The sequence below is a fragment of the Dendrobates tinctorius genome, unplaced genomic scaffold (genome assembly GCF_039654945.1).
Source record: "Dendrobates tinctorius isolate UK_male_01 unplaced genomic scaffold, ASM3965494v1 ptg000350l, whole genome shotgun sequence".
NCBI lineage: Eukaryota > Metazoa > Chordata > Amphibia > Anura > Dendrobatidae > Dendrobates > Dendrobates tinctorius.
The window spans coordinates 3,701,424-3,718,621 of record NW_027362016.1 but is presented as its reverse complement, the minus strand read 5'-3'; the positions used below and the strand labels follow the sequence as shown (position 1 = coordinate 3,718,621).

At 38.2% G+C, this 17,198-nt stretch overlaps 1 non-coding gene across 1 annotated transcript; it reads right to left on the bottom strand.

The window, feature by feature from the left end:
* Window positions 1-15,646: 15,646 nt before the first annotated feature.
* TRNAL-CAG (transfer RNA leucine (anticodon CAG)) lies at window positions 15,647-15,729 on the bottom strand. Its single transcript has one exon. It is a non-coding gene; the product is annotated as a tRNA-Leu (tRNA).
* Window positions 15,730-17,198: the final 1,469 nt, after the last annotated feature.

Below are 17,198 nucleotides of genomic sequence, written 5' to 3'. Positions count from 1 at the left end.
TTTTAATCCTCTTACAGCTAAGTCAATCTGAAATAAAACAAAATAGAGGAAAAATTACTAAAAAACATTCATGTGTTCAAAAGGAAAAAGTTACCGTTTCTCAAATTTTTAACATTTTGTTTTCTGTAGATAGTTAAGATTTTTAGGCCTTTTGATCATTATCAGTCCATGTGCTTTGTTTAATATCTCCTTAAAATGTAAACGGTGAAGAAAAAGCATTTTGCCGAAACCCGGGATTGGACCAGGGACCTTTAGATCTTCAGTCTAACGCTCTCCCAACTGAGGTATTTCGGCCATTTCTATACATTTTCTGGGGGGTTTGACACTCTGCAAATGTCAAGTGTCACACCTGGAGGGATATATTATAATTTTTCATTTGACTGTTTTTTGAAGCATGATTTCTATTTGAAACGCCTTCCATTTTGCTGTACATATTTAATAACATTCATTAACTATTTGTGAATGAGTAGAAAAAGACAGCAATTTTGCCATTGAATTTTTACATTTTCAGTTTGTCTCCATGCACCAGTATAATTCTGACCCTGTGCTTCTAGAATAGGTCATGGTCGCACATAAAACACAATTTGCATGCATAATGTTACATCAAGTTTTATTTTTTATGAGATGCAAACAATTGGAGCAAAAAAGAGACAAAAATTTAGAGAAAATATTTTATTGATTGTTAAAAGTGAGACCATTTGTCCCAAAATGTGCTGAAACATGTCAGAATGACATGGGCATTTCACATTTTTTAAACTATGATTACCTACTTGTTAAGTTTTTGTTTATTAAGTATCGTTATGGTCTATTGATGTATGAGGTGAAAACTATGAAAGTAGACTTACCAGCAAATCCGTTTCTAGATATATTTCATGACAGCACTGTAGAAGGTTGATTCCCTACCCTAATAGGGACAGAGAACACAAAGAGGTGAAATAGTCCCTCCTCATTGACTGTCCAAAGGATTTTTCTAGTGCCAAAAGAACAACAGACATATGCACAAAAAATCTGTTTGATGTTCCTAGAGTTCTTTTTTGAGAGGACAAATTCAGATTCACTCCAAAGACTCTCAGGAAATTTTTCAAAACCACATTACTAAGTTTTGTTTGACCTCATCTAATCAATAAATGAAGATAAAGTTTCTTGAAATTAAATGTTGATGTCAGAAGTGGGATTGGAACCCAAGCCTCCAGGGGAGACTGCGACCTGAACGCAGCGCCTTAGACCGCTCGCCTTAGACCGCTTCGATATGCAATTGGAACTTAACTCCTTCCATGCTAGTCAGCAGAAATGTTACCATTCCTTGTGATTAAAAACTTGTCACACACCCCAAAAAAGTCAATAAATAACATTTTTTATATGCGTACTTTTCGTCTGCATTAATTTTTAAACCTCCATTTATTTTGTTTGGATATTAGAAATGTTAGATTTCTCACAAATGCGGTGATGCACCACATTTCTTCAGAAACTACTGTTTGGCCACACAGCAGGTCTTTGAAAGGAAGAGCCCTATTTGGGTTTTGCAATGCAGATTTTGCAGGAATACCTTGCAGATGAAATTTGCAGAGTACCAAAACAGCAGAAAACCTCCCAAAGTGATCACATTTTAGAAATTATTTTGCACAATGAGTTAATCAACACCTGCAATTACTATTGTCAGCCTATAGGTGCTTTCACTCTGAACCATCCAGCATTGCAAGTATGCCAGTTTAGTGGCCAGCTTTTGCTTGCAGAGACAAGCAACCCATACATTTTTAAGTGGGCTCTACTCACTGGAGCAATGTCAAATATGTAGATGCTTTGTCTCACCATTAAAGTAGAAACCTCCTATATTTCAAATTAAAGATGACGGACCTGTGTTCAGCTTGTGTTTTTTGCCTTTTTGACTTTGTCCACAGCATATTTTTTAAGGACATTTGTCTCAGTAATGCCTCAGTGTTTCAAAGTCAAACAAGCTGACTATAATCATTCAGCTAGTGTCTGATAAGTGCTGTCTGTTTCAGCTATCAGGTTACCTTTTAATCCTCTTACAGCTAAGTCAATCTGAAATAAAACAAAATAGAGGAAAAATTACTAAAAAACATTCATGTGTTCAAAAGGAAAAAGTTACCGTTTCTCAAATTTTTAACATTTTGTTTTCTGTAGATAGTTAAGATTTTTAGGCCTTTTGATCATTATCAGTCCATGTGCTTTGTTTAATATCTCCTTAAAATGTAAACGGTGAAGAAAAAGCATTTTGCCGAAACCCGGGATTGGACCAGGGACCTTTAGATCTTCAGTCTAACGCTCTCCCAACTGAGGTATTTCGGCCATTTCTATACATTTTCTGGGGGGTTTGACACTCTGCAAATGTCAAGTGTCACACCTGGAGGGATATATTATAATTTTTCATTTGACTGTTTTTTGAAGCATGATTTCTATTTGAAACGCCTTCCATTTTGCTGTACATATTTAATAACATTCATTAACTATTTGTGAATGAGTAGAAAAAGACAGCAATTTTGCCATTGAATTTTTACATTTTCAGTTTGTCTCCATGCACCAGTATAATTCTGACCCTGTGCTTCTAGAATAGGTCATGGTCGCACATAAAACACAATTTGCATGCATAATGTTACATCAAGTTTTATTTTTTATGAGATGCAAACAATTGGAGCAAAAAAGAGACAAAAATTTAGAGAAAATATTTTATTGATTGTTAAAAGTGAGACCATTTGTCCCAAAATGTGCTGAAACATGTCAGAATGACATGGGCATTTCACATTTTTTAAACTATGATTACCTACTTGTTAAGTTTTTGTTTATTAAGTATCGTTATGGTCTATTGATGTATGAGGTGAAAACTATGAAAGTAGACTTACCAGCAAATCCGTTTCTAGATATATTTCATGACAGCACTGTAGAAGGTTGATTCCCTACCCTAATAGGGACAGAGAACACAAAGAGGTGAAATAGTCCCTCCTCATTGACTGTCCAAAGGATTTTTCTAGTGCCAAAAGAACAACAGACATATGCACAAAAAATCTGTTTGATGTTCCTAGAGTTCTTTTTTGAGAGGACAAATTCAGATTCACTCCAAAGACTCTCAGGAAATTTTTCAAAACCACATTACTAAGTTTTGTTTGACCTCATCTAATCAATAAATGAAGATAAAGTTTCTTGAAATTAAATGTTGATGTCAGAAGTGGGATCTGAACCCACGCCTCCAGGGGAGACTGCGACCTGAACGCTGTGCCTTTGACCGCTCGGCCATCCTGACTTGGATATGCAATTGGAACTTAACTCCTTCCATGCTAGTCAGCAGAAATGTTACCATTCCTTGTGATTACAAACTTGTCACACCACCCCAAAAAAGTCAATAAATAACATTTTTTATATGCGTACTTTTCGTCTGCATTAATTTTTAAACCTCCATTTATTTTGTTTGGATATTAGAAATGTTAGATTTCTCACAAATGCGGTGATGCACCACATTTCTTCAGAAACTACTGTTTGGCCACACAGCAGGTCTTTGAAAGGAAGAGCCCTATTTGGGTTTTGCAATGCAGATTTTGCAGGAATACCTTGCAGATGAAATTTGCAGAGTACCAAAACAGCAGAAAACCTCCCAAAGTGACCACATTTTAGAAATTATTTTGCACAATGAGTTAATCAACACCTGCAATTACTATTGTCAGCCTATAGGTGTTTTCACTCTGAACCATCCAGCATTGCAAGTATGCCAGTTTAGTGCCCAGCTTTTGCTTGCAGAGACAAGCAACCCATACATTTTTAAGTGGGCTCTACTCACTGGAGCAATGTCAAATATGTAGATGCTTTGTCTCACCATTAAAGTAGAAACCTCCTATATTTCAAATTAAAGATGACGGACCTGTGTGGAGCTTGTGTTTTTTTGCCTTTTTGACTTTGTCCACAGCATATTTTTTAAGGACATTTGTCTCAGTAATGCCTCAGTGTTTCAAAGTCAAACAAGCTGACTATAATCATTCAGCTAGTGTCTGATAAGTGCTGTCTGTTTCAGCTATCAGGTTACCTTTTAATCCTCTTACAGCTAAGTCAATCTGAAATAAAACAAAATAGAGGAAAAATTACTAAAAAACATTCATGTGTTCAAAAGGAAAAAGTTACCGTTTCTCAAATTTTTAACATTTTGTTTTCTGTAGATAGTTAAGATTTTTAGGCCTTTTGATCATGATCAGTCCATGTGCTTTGTTTAATATCTCCTTAAAATGTAAACGGTGAAGAAAAAGCATTTTGCCGAAACCCGGGATTGGACCAGGGACCTTTAGATCTTCAGTCTTATGCTCTCCCAACTGAGCTATTTCGGCCATATCTATACATTTTCTGGGGGGTTTGACACTCTGCAAATGTCAAGTGTCACACCTGGAGGGATATATTATAATTTTTCATTTGACTGTTTTTTGAAGCATGATTTCTATTTGAAACGCCTTCCATTTTGCTGTACATATTTAATAACATTCATTAACTATTTGTGAATGAGTAGAAAAAGACAGCAATTTTGCCATTGAATTTTTACATTTTCAGTTTGTCTCCATGCACCAGTATAATTCTGACCCTGTGCTTCTAGAATAGGTCATGGTCGCACATAAAACACAATTTGCATGCATAATGTTACATCAAGTTTTATTTTTTATGAGATGCAAACAATTGGAGCAAAAAAGAGACAAAAATTTAGAGAAAATATTTTATTGATTGTTAAAAGTGAGACCATTTGTCCCAAAATGTGCTGAAACATGTCAGAATGACATGGGCATTTCACATTTTTTAAACTATGATTACCTACTTGTTAAGTTTTTGTTTATTAAGTATCGTTATGGTCTATTGATGTATGAGGTGAAAACTATGAAAGTAGACTTACCAGCAAATCCGTTTCTAGATATATTTCATGACAGCACTGTAGAAGGTTGATTCCCTACCCTAATAGGGACAGAGAACACAAAGAGGTGAAATAGTCCCTCCTCATTGACTGTCCAAAGGATTTTTCTAGTGCCAAAAGAACAACAGACATATGCACAAAAAATCTGTTTGATGTTCCTAGAGTTCTTTTTTGAGAGGACAAATTCAGATTCACTCCAAAGACTCTCAGGAAATTTTTCAAAACCACATTACTAAGTTTTGTTTGACCTCATCTAATCAATAAATGAAGATAAAGTTTCTTGAAATTAAATGTCAGAAGTGGGATTTGAACCCACGCCTCGAGGGGAGACTGCGACCTGAACGCAGCACCTTAGACCGCTCGGTATTAGACCGCTCGCCTTAGACCGCTTGCCTTAGACCGCTTCGATATGCAATTGGAACTTAACTCCTTCCATGCTAGTCAGCAGAAATGTTACCATTCCTTGTGATTAAAAACTTGTCACACCACCCCAAAAAAGTCAATAAATAACATTTTTTATATGCGTACTTTTCGTCTGCATTAATTTTTAAACCTCCATTTATTTTGTTTGGATATTAGAAATGTTAGATTTCTCACAAATGCGGTGATGCACCACATTTCTTCAGAAACTACTGTTTGGCCACACAGCAGGGCTTTGAAAGGAAGAGCCCTATTTGGGTTTTGCAATGCAGATTTTGCAGGAATACCTTGCAGATGAAATTTGCAGAGTACCAAAACAGCAGAAAACCTCCCAAAGTGACCACATTTTAGAAATTATTTTGCACAATGAGTTAATCAACACCTGCAATTACTATTGTCAGCCTATAGGTGTTTTCACTCTGAACCATCCAGCATTGCAAGTGATGATTCTGTCACACTAAGGTGCGACCCGTCTTAATTGTCTGTGGCCGAATTGTAGCTTTGGCACAAGGTATACGTATACTCGAGGAAAGAATACACAAGACAAGAGGGTATCGTGTCAGTATGATTCTTCTCTGTCTTTAATCAAACGTGTACAGCTTTTATAACAGAATTTGAGCTACATCATCAGTTACATCATGGACATATTTCCAGTTACTATTTGCTTTTCTCAGGTCGCTACACAATCATTATGTACACTTCTGGGTTACCGTTTACTGCTCCCACATTGCTAAACAATACTTATATACACAAGTATTGTTTTCTAGCTTGGCTTACCCTGGTCCACCCAGTTTATTCAATATTTGGTGAAGCTTAGGTGAATGATACCATACAGAAACAACTCTAAGAAAATATAAGAAAATATAAGAAAATCAGAAGTATCTTAAAGCAACATGATCCCAATATCCAGCAAAGCGTCCATATAGTGATACAGTTTTGATTCTTGTATATATTCATGTGCCATATATTCTTCCCTTAACAGTCCCTCCTTTGGAGATATGCAAAATCAAAATCCTAATCTCGTCGAACCTATCGATCTGTCCTCCCAGCCTACCTATCTCAACATTGCTGGAACCTAACTAACTAATCTTCACCGTATATACGAGACGACCCATCTCTAGTAGATGGACCCCCTCCTAACGGACTTTGCACAGGAGGAAGTCAGATCCTGGACTTTCCCTCATTGGCTTGCTTCAAGCAGGCATATTCCGGAGGTGGTGCTTGCATGTTTTCATTGGGACATCTTTCATACAGGGGATCTTCAAAATCGGCATGCATGGTCATCACTGTGGTTTCCATAGTTTTCATCATCATTTTCTTAAGGCATGGCACTATGCAGCATAGAATTAAAGAAAATATGATCAAAGGACATAAAATAACTTTTGCAAACTTAATGGGTCAATAATTGCCTTCATGGCATCCCCAGTGTATTTTATAAACCGTTGTTGATTATTGTATAAATAGTTTATCCGCTTTGCATTCTTATTTGCGGGGATGGTGGGTTTAAACACAACTATTGTCTCGTTCTCGACTTTGAATTTGTCAGGTGCTCCCTGTGTGCCCCCACTGGTATCTATGCTTCTTAGCCAAAATTTACCTTTTGTGTCACCATTTTCCCTCCCAAGTTTAGTACTTGAGCCTAGTACATATAACCCTTGCTCATACTCTGAAGGGTTGTCAATAGTAAGGTACAGAACTATGCATCCCTCCTTGGGGCAGTGAGTGGCAGTGACAGGGAGTATTGAATCTGGAAGGCCACTCTGACCCTTAAAATGGGCTTTGGACAGGGTCATGCGACTTAATAGGCTTATTCCCCATTTGTCCCTTCGCTGTAGGGCCTGGGCTGGTTGATGTCTCCAGTCACTTTCACCAGTGTGCCACCCAACAAGAGACTAATCCTCCCAGTTTGAACCTTCCCCTATTTCAGCAGTAGTGACACAGATGAATTGTGTATTAAACCTGATATGAAACTGTGCCATGGGGCCTGGACATTCTTATTGTGAGACAGTAGTCAAATTGATATGTTACTCTTGGGGTGGAGACATTATACCAGAAAGTCAGTATGCCCTTCTCATGAGTGACTACCCCTTGGTGATTGACTACCCCTTGAGCTGGGAGAAGGATAAGTGCCAGAGGGATGAAGAGTGGCAGCCGCTACTGGACTCTGGATCCGGCATCTCCTTGCAGTGGGAAGCGAGGACCCATGGACTGCTGCGATAGTTGACAGGACTTGGAACAGGCTGTCATCTCTAGGTTCAAGGGTACGTCTGTTGAACCTCTTGGTGATGAGGACTCAGTCACCGGGCAGGATCTGGTGGGCTCCTATGTCCTCAGGATCTGGGATGGATGAAAAGACTCGAAAATGCATTTTAGTCACATGTTTTTAAACTTAGTCTACATATAGGCAATTATACTTGTGCGTGTTTGTGACCCAAGGGAAAGACTAAACTCTTATGCTATGACCCCTGTTTCCTGTATAGCATCAAGTATGTAAAGTTTTGTTCGAGGCCTTAAATTTTCCTTGTTCATCCTTAGGTGTATTTCATCCTGTATAACTTCATCTTAGGTCCATTTCTTCTTTTCTTCCTTGGATACTTGTTTCTGGAGTGTTATTCCTTTTCCTCTGTTTCCGTGTCAACCGGTATTACTGCTGCTTCTTTTGCTGTTACTTCAGCTAGCCTGTTGCCCACTGCTTCCCTTGAAGTGTCTCCAGTGTGTGTGCTTTTACTTTTACCACCGCAACTCTTCCTGGCATCAACAAGGACTCCATTAATTCTTGCATGGCTTTGTGGTGTCTGACCGGCGTTCCGTTAGCCGTGATGAAGTCTCTTTCTCTCCAGATTGATCTTGATAGCTTCATGTTGAGTGGACCTCTCGTATGCTTCTGTCAAGGCCTGCAGTCCTTTTGGATATAGGCAGTGGTTTTGCTGGCAGCAAGTTACTTCTGTGGCTACTGCTATACCAGTGTGCGAACGGCCTTCTTGGTCTGCATACCTTGGTCTATCCACAATGAGCATCAGGTCAGGATCTTCCAGGTGTTCTCTTGCCTCATGACAGCAAGACAATCGCGTTCAGCCATTTCAGAGTCGACTACCTCTTCCACTAATGTGTCAGAGATGTGGTTTTCATCCTCCATCTTCCTCCCCCCTTTGGCAGAGGTAGAAGAGTAGCTGAATTATGGACAGCACATCTGGAGATGGTGACGTCCGGGAGCAGAGTAGGGCATTGCAGACAGGTGCTTTGGGCCAGGATCTTCAACTGGTGACCCATAAAAATATCAGAAGCTTTGTCCAGCACAGGTGGGTTGCAAACACGGTTCTCATGCAAGTTGGGACTCCACGAGCCACTTGGTCAAGTCTTGGAGAGTAGAAGCCAGGAGGGCATTGTCTTCCTCCGTGAAGCTGTGTTAGGACTCCATTTACATGGTCAGGCTTCTTCATGACAAACAGACAAAACAGTTCGGTATAGCCTGGCAGTCCTAGAGCTGTGAAAATGTGATTGCAATTTAGTATATAAAACACACTGATTACCTTCTTGGAAAGTCTTGAAATAATTATAAAAAGGTTGCATGTGTAGAAGAGCAGTATTGGCTTGGCTGTCTTCAGTCAGGGGAAGAGGTCATCCATATATATTGTAAAACGAAGTGGCTGTGGGATGTATCCTCTTCCAGGGCTCCAGGACCGTGGTCATGGCTCGGGTGAACATAGAGAGGCTATACTGTGCCCCTTGAGGCATCATAGTCCAAATATATTGCTGGCCCTCATGTGAAAACAAACAGGTACTGGCTTGCAGCATGTAGAAATAAACTGAAGAAAGCATTGGCCAGGTCAATCACCGTAAACCATAGAAAAATAAATAGAATTGATAAAAAAAACATAGTGTGTGGATTTGGTACCATAGATGTGTTCAGTACTATAACTTCATTGACAGCACATACGTCATGTATTATCCATAACTTCATAGAAATAATTGCAAATTATGAAATGGAGGGTGAAATAGGATGAATATTGCAATTTCCTTGGCAGCAGGGCTACTGGCTTCGGCCCCACCTTTACAAACTGGATTTTCAGCCTGCCAATATTGAGTCTGGGATCAGTGCCATTAGTTCAACGCCCACATGATCTACAGATGTGTCCTGTAAAAAAAAAAAAAAAAAAAAAAGACTACATACTTCTTCAGCAAGTAGATCAATGTCCCTGATCAATCTTCTGATTGCATCGGGACCCACCAGGAATTTGAGAGGAGTATCCTCAACCTCTGTCTGGGTGAGAGATGTTGTTTCTCTACTGTATTTTTGTGGGGGGGGGCGAGCTGTTTACTAGGGTATCTGTCTCCTGGCATTTCCAGGAGTCCTTGCATGTAGTAGATTGTGTATAAAAGTATGAGCTTTGAGGCTTAAAAGATGATGATGATAATTATGTCCCCTCACCATATAACGATAAATACTGTAGATTATCAGTCTGAGCTATTTATTTCCTGTCTCCTCCGGTTCTGTTTACTTATATACCTCCATGTCATATTCATCTTTTTCTTCATTATTCTTTTCATAAATTACATTAATTAATAAAACTATAATGGATGCTGGACAGGATGTAGCACAAGACGTGCCGTCTATATAAATAGTTGGAAAGAAGGTACGGCTCTTTGGGTTGGTCATCTGACAGTCAGAACAAGTCTCACGATATTCTGCATTCTGCGTTTGACAGCTGGCACACGTCCAGTCATCGGGAATGTATATAGATGTATAAATGAATGTAATGCAGATATTGCAACTGACATCTTCCTGTGTAAATATTTGTTTTGCACAAAATTCAGCAATCTTGTTATATTCCTCTCCTCATGCCTTTTTTCCTAACTTCCTCTGCCATCTTATAAAATGCTTCAGGGTCCTGTAACACCTCATAATACCTGAGGCTGGGACGCTGCTCTCCACTCATTAACACATTCTTCTATCCCTTCTTATCTAATGCTCCTCCCCTCGTGATCAGAGGGTTTCTTAACGTACATTTTCTTTCTCACTCCACTATGGGTCATATCTGTCTTATAGATATTGACTGACTGCTCCCACCCATTCTATCATCTGAATTCTGAGTATATCTGAAAAACATATGTATGTGGGCGTCTTGAAACAAATTCTCACGGGGTTATGAACAGTTGGATATGTGACTGTAAAAGCTGTATGTACTCCTTATGTCCGAGTAAAGGGGTCTTCAGTGAACATAGTGATGTCTAGCTATCTTGAACACAGTAATATAGGGAATTAACCAACAACTAACACCAGAGTATTTCACAAATCTTGTGTATCCAGAAACTGCGTAGTATAAAAATACCTTATAAATTGTTAAAATTTCTGTTTCCTCAAAACTTTCGCTCTAAAACCTTTCAAAGAAAACCATCTCATAGAGAAATGTAGTGACATTAGTAAAACAATAACTAAAAAGTAACAATAGACCTCGGATCTCACAGAGATATCTGTACAAATCAAGCAATTACCATTCAAGTAATTCTCTTTCTACCTGAACCAACTAACCTTATAATTATAGTATGCAGAACAAAACCAGTTTATCCAATTCTCTAATTTCACAACATATATATGTATACACACATAGAATGCATTCAAAAATTTTAACCACATGCTAGTACGCCTCCTGCAAATTATACACACTACAAAAGACAAAAGACAATGAATTTAAAACTGGTACTGACATCAAATACTGCGAATCCTTGACACCAAAACAATTCGCAATTTACCTATCCATATGCCAGCCTGATTTGTAGAGGTGAAAAATCTACACCTGGGCAAACCATACTTTTCAGGGAGAGAGCAATCACTCAGTCACATCAACACGGTAATTGAAATTACCCTTCCACCCATATAACTTATGAACCTATGCTGCAGCTAAAACACCATCATCTTAGCCAGATGATGTCCGGTGGGAAACCCGCAAGAAGTTACCAACCACTTAGAGATTGGAAAATCACTGAGAGTAGTCAAGCCCCTACTCCCACTTGCCCACTGGGAGAGACACAGTTCAGACTTCTGCGATCATCGGTCAAGCCGAGAGCAGGACCGGAACCAGAGTGACAGAGAATTTGCTCAGTACGTCTCCCTATCTATATTTTTTTCCTTTTCAGGCTGGCTGAGGTAACAATCACGTATGCAAACAACCAAAACAGCAAAGCAGAGAGGCAAAGCAGATAAGGCAGACAATTAAACTTTTAGATTACCGTAATTATAAATATGCTTGAAGGGTTACTGTGTGTATACTATAAAACAACTTATTACATTTTATATTTTATATCCTCCGGACTGAATACAGATAATGTAGCGTGATTATTAAACACTTTGCATTCAGGAAATGCAGCTGAAATAGCAGTCTAACCAGTATGGCAGTATATTCAATATGAGAGCTGCGGACAGGCGTGTCACAACAATGCATCAATACTTCAAACATAAAAAAAAACTATTATGAATGTATTCCTTATCCCTTTCACTGTTCTTTTGTTACCAAGGCAACTAGGGCTGGGCTTTTTGTCACTTTAGGTATAGTAAATAGTGGTAATCACTTCTAGATAGGTGGTTGATATTTCAGCAGAGGGGGAAAAATTAGTAATCACCTCTTTCCTTAAAAATGTATATACCGTGTCATTCACGTCACCGGGCCCAGTTTATACCGTGGGCGTATGGCCGGACGTGAGCACCTATATGTATATATCTGATATATATATATAACTTCTTCGACCGTCTAAGGTCGGAACCAGGGTGATAACTCAGTGGAAACAGCCCCTTTGCACTCTGCTCTGTATGCTTCTAGTAGCCCTAGTGCAGTATGAAATAGTTTTTATCAGATACTAGATGGATTCTAGATACACCCTCCGAATTGGTTAGACCGGATAATACACACAGACAATTAAGGAATTATATACCTGACCGGGTCCGTAGGCTCAGGACTTTCAAACGTGGTCAGTTTAAGGGTTCAGAGAAGACAGCCAACTATCTCCTCCCAGCCGGACGTGAATACAGAAGGTTAGGTAAGATGATATATTTTCTCACCAGGTCTCGAGCTGCAGTCTCGTCCCGCTGGAAAGACGTCCGTCCTGGGGGGAGATTTTGTTGCGGCTGTGATCATCTGGTATCGTCCTTCGATATGCAATTGGAACTTAACTCCTTCCATGCTAGTCAGCAGAAATGTTACCATTCCTTGTGATTAAAAACTTTTCACACCACCCCAAAAAAGTCAATAAATAACATTTTTTATATGCGTACTTTTCGTCTGCATTAATTTTTAAACCTCCATTTATTTTGTTTGGATATTAGAAATGTTAGATTTCTCACAAATGCGGTGATGCACCACATTTCTTCAGAAACTACTGTTTGGCCACACAGCAGGGCTTTGAAAGGAAGAGCCCTATTTGGGTTTTGCAATGCAGATTTTGCAGGAATACCTTGCAGATGAAATTTGCAGAGTACCAAAACAGCAGAAAACCTCCCAAAGTGACCACATTTTAGAAATTATTTTGCACAATGAGTTAATCAACACCTGCAATTACTATTGTCAGCCTATAGGTGTTTTCACTCTGAACCATCCAGCATTGCAAGTATGCCAGTTTAGTGCCCAGCTTTTGCTTGCAGAGGCAAGCAACCCATACATTTTTAAGTGGGCTCTACTCACTGGAGCAATGTCAAATATGTAGATGCTTTGTCTCACCATTAAAGTAGAAACCTCCTATATTTCAAATTAAAGATGACGGACCTGTGTGGAGCTTGTGTTTTTTGCCTTTTTGACGTTGTCCACAGCATATTTTGCTCCAACAATTGGAGCAAAAAAGAGACAAAAATTTAGAGAAAATATTTTATTGATTGTTAAAAGTGAGACCATTTGTCCCAAAATGTGCTGAAACATGTCAGAATGACATGGGCATTTCACATTTTTTAAACTATGATTACCTACTTGTTAAGTTTTTGTTTATTAAGTATCGTTATGGTCTATTGATGTATGAGGTGAAAACTATGAAAGTAGACTTACCAGCAAATCCGTTTCTAGATATATTTCATGACAGCACTGTAGAAGGTTGATTCCCTACCCTAATAGGGACAGAGAACACAAAGAGGTGAAATAGTCCCTCCTCATTGACTGTCCAAAGGATTTTTCTAGTGCCAAAAGAACAACAGACATATGCACAAAAAATCTGTTTGATGTTCCTAGAGTTCTTTTTTGAGAGGACAAATTCAGATTCACTCCAAAGACTCTCAGGAAATTTTTCAAAACCACATTACTAAGTTTTGTTTGACCTCATCTAATCAATAAATGAAGATAAAGTTTCTTGAAATTAAATGTTGATGTCAGAAGTGGGATTTGAACCCACGCCTCCAGGGGAGACTGCGACCTGAACGCAGCGCCTTAGACCGCTCGGTATTAGACAGCTCACCTTAGACCGCTTCAATATGCAATTGGAACTTAACTCCTTCCATGCTAGTCAGCAGAAATGTTACCATTCCTTGTGATTAAAAACGTCACACCACCCCAAAAAAGTCAATAAATAACATTTTTTATATGCGTACTTTTCGTCTGCATTAATTTTTAAACCTCCATTTATTTTGTTTGGATATTAGAAATGTTAGATTTCTCACAAATGCGGTGATGCACCACATTTCTTCAGAAACTACTGTTTGGCCACACAGCAGGGCTTTGAAAGGAAGAGCCCTATTTGGGTTTTGCAATGCAGATTTTGCAGGAATACCTTGCAGATGAAATTTGCAGAGTACCAAAACAGCAGAAAACCTCCCAAAGTGACCACATTTTAGAAATTATTTTGCACAATGAGTTAATCAACACCTGCAATTACTATTGTCAGCCTATAGGTGTTTTCACTCTGAACCATCCAGCATTGCAAGTATGCCAGTTTAGTGCCCAGCTTTTGCTTGCAGAGACAAGCAACCCATACATTTTTAAGTGGGCTCTACTCACTGGAGCAATGTCAAATATGTAGATGCTTTGTCTCACCATTAAAGTAGAAACCTCCTATATTTCAAATTAAAGATGACGGACCTGTGTTCAGCTTGTGTTTTTTGCCTTTTTGACTTTGTCCACAGCATATTTTTTAAGGACATTTGTCTCAGTAATGCCTCAGTGTTTCAAAGTCAAACAAGCTGACTATAATCATTCAGCTAGTGTCTGATAAGTGCTGTCTGTTTCAGCTATCAGGTTACCTTTTAATCCTCTTACAGCTAAGTCAATCTGAAATAAAACAAAATAGAGGAAAAATTACTAAAAAACATTCATGTGTTCAAAAGGAAAAAGTTACCGTTTCTCAAATTTTTAACATTTTGTTTTCTGTAGATAGTTAAGATTTTTAGGCCTTTTGATCATGATCAGTCTATGTGCTTTGATTAATATCTCCTTAAAATGTAAATGGTGAAGAAAAAGCATTTCGCCGAAACCCGGGACCTTTAGATCTTCAGTCTAACGCTCTCCCAACTGAGCTATTTCGGCCATATCTATACATTTTCTGGGGGGTTTGACACTCTGCAAATGTCAAGTGTCACACCTGGAGGGATATATTATAATTTTTCATTTGACTGTTTTTTGAAGCATGATTTCTATTTGAAACGCCTTCCATTTTGCTGTACATATTTAATAACATTCATTAACTATTTGTGAATGAGTAGAAAAAGACAGCAATTTTGCCATTGAATTTTTACATTTTCAGTTTGTTTCCACGCACCAGTATAATTCTGACCCTGTGCTTCTAGAATAGGTCATGGTCGCACATAAAACACAATTTGCATGCATAATGTTACATCAAGTTTTATTTTTTATGAGATGCAAACAATTGGAGCAAAAAAGAGACAAAAATTTAGAGAAAATATTTTATTGATTGTTAAAAGTGAGACCATTTGTCCCAAAATGTGCTGAAACATGTCAGAATGACATGGGCATTTCACATTTTTTAAACTATGATTACCAACTTGTTAAGTTTTTGTTTATTAAGTATCGTTATGGTCTATTGATGTATGAGGTGAAAACTATGAAAGTAGACTTACCAGCAAATCCGTTTCTAGATATATTTCATGACAGCACTGTAGAAGGTTGATTCCCTACCCTAATAGGGACAGAGAACACAAAGAGGTGAAATAGTCCCTCCTCATTGACTGTCCAAAGGATTTTTCTAGTGCCAAAAGAACAACAGACATATGCACAAAAAATCTGTTTGATGTTCCTAGAGTTCTTTTTTGAGAGGACAAATTCAGATTCACTCCAAAGACTCTCAGGAAATTTTTCAAAACCACATTACATGAAGATAAAGTTACTTGAAATTAAATGTTGATGTCAGAAGTGGGATTTGAACCCACGCCTCCAGGGGAGACTGCGACCTGAACGCAGCGCCTTAGACCGCTCTGCCATCCTGACTTCGATATGCAATTGGAACTTAACTCCTTCCATGCTAGTCAGCAGAAATGTTACCATTCCTTGTGATTACAAACTTGTCACACCACCCCAAAAAAGTCAATAAATAACATTTTTTACATTCGTACTTTTCGTCTGCATTAATTTTTAAACCTCCATTTATTTTGTTTGGATATTAGAAATGTTAGATTTCTCACAAATACGGTGATGCACCACATTTCTTCAGAAACTACTGTTTGGCCACACAGCAGGGCTTTGAAAGGAAGAGCCCTATTTGGGTTTTGCAATGCAGATTTTGCAGGAATACCTTGCAGATGAAATTTGCAGAGTACCAAAACAGCAGAAAACCTCCCAAAGTGACCACATTTTAGAAATTATTTTGCACAATGAGTTAATCAACACCTGCAATTACTATTGTCAGCCTATAGGTGTTTTCACTCTGAACCATCCAGCATTGCAAGTATGCCAGTTTAGTGCCCAGCTTTTGCTTGCAGAGGCAAGCAACCCATACATTTTTAAGTGGGCTCTACTCACTGGAGCAATGTCAAATATGTAGATGCTTTGTCTCACCATTAAAGTAGAAACCTCCTATATTTCAAATTAAAGATGACGGACCTGTGTGGAGCTTGTGTTTTTTGCCTTTTTGACGTTGTCCACAGCATATTTTTTAAGGACATTTGTCTCAGTAATGCCTCAGTGTTTCAAAGTCAAACAAGCTGACTATAATCATTCAGCTAGTGTCTGATAAGTGCTGTCTGTTTCAGCTATCAGGTTACCTTTTAATCCTCTTACAGCTAAGTCAATCTGAAATAAAACAAAATAGAGGAAAAATTACTAAAAAACATTCATGTGTTCAAAAGGAAAAAGTTACCGTTTCTCAAATTTTTAACATTTTGTTTTCTGTAGATAGTTAAGATTTTTAGGCCTTTTGATCATGATCAGTCCATGTGCTTTGTTTAATATCTCCTTAAAATGTAAACGGTGAAGAAAAAGCATTTTGCCGAAACCCGGGATTGGACCAGGGACCTTTAGATCTTCAGTCTAACGCTCTCCCAACTGAGCTATTTCAGCCATATCTATACATTTTCTGGGGGGTTTGACACTCTGCAAATGTCAAGTGTCACACCTGGAGGGATATATTATAATTTTTCATTTGACTGATTTTTGAAGCATGATTTCTATTTGAAACGCCTTCCATTTTGCTGTACATATTTAATAACATTCATTAACTATTTGTGAATGAGTAGAAAAAGACAGCAATTTTGCCATTGAATTTTTACATTTTCAGTTTGTCTCCATGCACCAGTATAATTCTGACCCTGTGCTTCTAGAATAGGTCATGGTCACACATAAAACACAATTTGTATGCATAATGTTACATCAAGTTTTATTTTTTATGAGATGCAAACAATTGGAGCAAAAAAGAGACAAAAATTTAGAGAAAATATTTTATTGATTGTTAAAAGTGAGAC